This window comes from Argiope bruennichi, chromosome 4 (genome assembly GCF_947563725.1).
Source record: "Argiope bruennichi chromosome 4, qqArgBrue1.1, whole genome shotgun sequence".
Taxonomy (NCBI): Eukaryota; Metazoa; Arthropoda; class Arachnida; order Araneae; family Araneidae; genus Argiope; species Argiope bruennichi.
In genome coordinates, this window is record NC_079154.1 from 76,300,204 (window position 1) to 76,303,832 (window position 3,629).

A 3,629-nucleotide genomic window follows, 5' to 3' on the forward strand; every position below is an offset into this window, starting at 1 on the left:
ATCCGAAGTCCAGAATTTTATGGGGGGGGGGATAAGACTTTTATTGGAGAATTTGAGAGAAAGATTCAGGGAGACCATTCAATTATTTTCTGTCTATGATATTATCTGTTCTTAGTTGATCACTTATTGATTTGGAATATTGCCTTTCCAGTCTGTTACACTATTATTATTGAATATATTTATTTAAGATTTCAACTTTGCTTTTTGATATCAACACCAAATATGAATTTAATGACAATTAAAATTTAAGCAAAAATGAATTATCAGTTTCTAAGCCAGTTTTTGAAAACAAGATTTCAACTTTGTTGTTTGATAACAACACGAAATATGAATTTATTGACAATTGTAATTTATGCAAAAATGAATTAACAGTTTCTAAGCCGGTTTTCGCAAACAAAGCATTTTGATATCACTTCACTTATTATATTCACTTATTATCAAATAAATGAATGCCAACGTTCAGACATCAATGAGAAATAAATAAAGGCGAGAATTCATTAAAAATTTAAAGTTCTTAAATAAGACACAAAATTAAATTATTTTATAAAAATAAGAAACATGCAAAAAATCTTTAAAAGCATGTTTAAAAAAAGTAAATTACAACATCAACCTATTTAAAAATACGTAAATCACGAAGCAAGGACTAAAGTGGAAGTTCTATTCTGTATATAGTGTATAGTGCAATTTTTATCAAAAGATTAGCATTAAGAAAACAAGCGATTGAATGTTTGCACGAAAAAAAGAATTTAGTTTGAAATTATAGCATCAATAAATCAATATTGATATAAATTGAGAACACAATTTATTTAAAAATATCTATGAATAAGAAAAAATATAAGGCAAAGATCTTGCAGCAATTGAAAAGAAATATTATTGAATCTTCAGATAATGTGCAAATTTTTTTGAAATAAAAATTTTAATTTTATTTAAAGAAAACAATGCGATAAAACATCAAAATGTTGCTCAATTTTTAAAAGAACTAATACTTTAATTTATTTTTAAATTCTCTTTACTTTCTTTCTCTCATTTATAAGATCGCATGCGTCAAATTTATAATTACAATGAATTATAATTCGTAAATTATAAATGGGTCAAAAGATAGGAGAAAAAAATTGCGCTTTTGTATCACACGCACGCACGCACGCACGCACGCACACACACACACACACACACACACACACACACACACACACAAAACACACACACACACACTGAGCTTTATTATAAGTATAGATTAGTCTTCATAATACAAAATAGTATATTATTTTATATTTTTCATGTACATAGTAAAGTACTAAATAAATATTACTTTAAAGTCAAGAAGAATGTAAAGTTTTTATATACCATGCAGAACATGCATGGACACTATTCACAGTGCAATGATAATAATCTTACTTGCAATAAAAACTTATCCCAAATCCCTTTTATTTTTCTGGGGAAATTTTTTCGGAAAAAAAGAAAGAGAAGAATAGATAAACAAAAAGGTTCCACCGAGATTTGAACTCGGATCGCTGGATTCAAAGTCCAGAGTGCTAACCATTACACCATGGAACCACATGCAGTGCTGGCTAGGATTTCAATATAATTGTAACGCAATGGCCGATGCTTGCTGTGTAAACATAGACGAAATAGTATGTTTACAGAACGACTAGCAAAACAAGAAATCTCTTTTCACCATTGGTTCTAGAAACATAAATGCATTTGATTTTAATTTTGGTAAATTGATTCTAGCGTTCTTTGCGTATGATTGTTATGAATATGCCAATTGAAGAAAGTAAGAATACTATTAAACAACTTTTTAATAGATTTGATTTAATAATAGATTTACAGAGAAATGTTTTGATTTAAATGGTCAGAAGATTGTAAAATCCTTATAGAAAGCCGCATGTTAGTAAATACGATACTCTTTACTAATAGAACGTATACATGTTTTAGAATAGAAGCTAATGTGAATTAATATTATTATGAAGAACATATGTTAGTAACAACTAAATAAAAATGAAACAGATATAGATTCCACTAAAATCTGAACACCTGTAGCTGAATTTAAAGTATGCAGGGTTAATCATTACATCATAGCTGCTACAACACGCTGCTGTCTTATATGCTTCGATTTAATTACAATATGTTTGCAGATGCTGAATGAAACTTGATATTTATCCCTTTTGCACTCCATAAAAGTAATTCGATGCATATTTATCAACCAAATACAATGATTTGTTTATTGCTCTGACAAATAAAAATACATAAATGTTTTATGTTGATTTTCTACTGAAAAATTAATCTACATCTTCTTATGATTTTGTACCGAATTAAATTGTATGTACAGGACAAATTTGTATAAAAATGATGCACGGTCTTAAATGGTGCCTGAGAGGAGTTATCCAATGATGGATAATTGAATGAAACAAAGAATTTTTTCCTTAGAATTAATTCTAGAAACATAAAGGCATTAATTTTAATTTTTGGTAGATTGATTGAAAGGTTATGAATATATCAATTAAAGAAATTAGAATGCTGCCATGTTAATATAAGTGAGTGCAGTTGGGAAACAACGAACCTTTTACGAATTTTAAATTTGGTATTGTAAATTACATAAACATGGGCTATTTGGGTAAATAGGATTCATTAAAGAACAGATTATTACATAACATCTTATAAGAATGCAGGAAAACTGCAGGAATGGAATTTATTTTCTTTTTTGTATTGCAAAAAAGCGTATTTTCAAATAAGATTTCAATCGGATGCATGATTGTATCCAAATGAGATTCTTATATTTGTTATACCTCTTATGAAACCTATTAAAAATTCATGCCGGCATTTTGAATATTACTAAGTAAAATACATCTTTTTCATTTATTATAATAATTTGCTTATAAACATAAATGTGTTTCCTTAAAATGGCGAAAATTTTTAAAAAGAGCACACATATAGTAAAAAATATTTTTCATAAGAAACTACAATTTTAAATAATAAACCTAAGTTTTATAATGATAAAAATGCCTATTCGATTACTTATATGTAGTTATAAGTTGATTAGTATATTCCTTTCTATGCCACCAGAAAGAAATTTGGCGTGCGAAATATAAAGCAATCTTATAATTTTTTTCTCAAGTTTTTTCTATATTTTTAATTAAAAACTGATGCGGTATAAGAATAAAAAAAAAGCATCTTCGAAAAAATTTTAAATTGTAAAAGAATTAATTTTGAATTCTTATCCAAAATTATGTTTTTTCCTTGTTAATAAAAGATGAAGCAGATTTAAACACAATCTCAGACGCGCCATCTTATTTTTCATTCATATTGTATTCGAGGAAATCATCCTCAGATACCGTTAAACTATTCGTTTAAGAATCAGTATTAGATTCCTGATATAGTATATCAGTGATATGTACCAATGGAAAAGGATTCATAGATTCATATACACTGCAAACAGGAAAAGATGAATTCCCAATATCATCTATTTGCTAACCTAATATTAGAAATATTTGCTGAGATATGGAAACAGAAGTTAAACGTTATTAGCGCGAGTTTTATTAGAGATTTTTTTCATCATCCTGCTCATTGAAATCATCCTGAGATGCCATTAGACTATATATTTGGGAATCAATATTAGATTCTTGAAATTA

At 27.4% G+C, this 3,629-nt stretch overlaps 1 non-coding gene across 1 annotated transcript; it reads right to left on the reverse strand.

Annotated features, from left to right (window-relative positions):
* Positions 1-1,482: 1,482 nt before the first annotated feature.
* On the reverse strand, positions 1,483-1,554 carry Trnaq-uug (transfer RNA glutamine (anticodon UUG)). The gene has a single exon. It is a non-coding gene; the product is annotated as a tRNA-Gln (tRNA).
* Between the last annotated feature and the right edge of the window lie 2,075 nt (positions 1,555-3,629).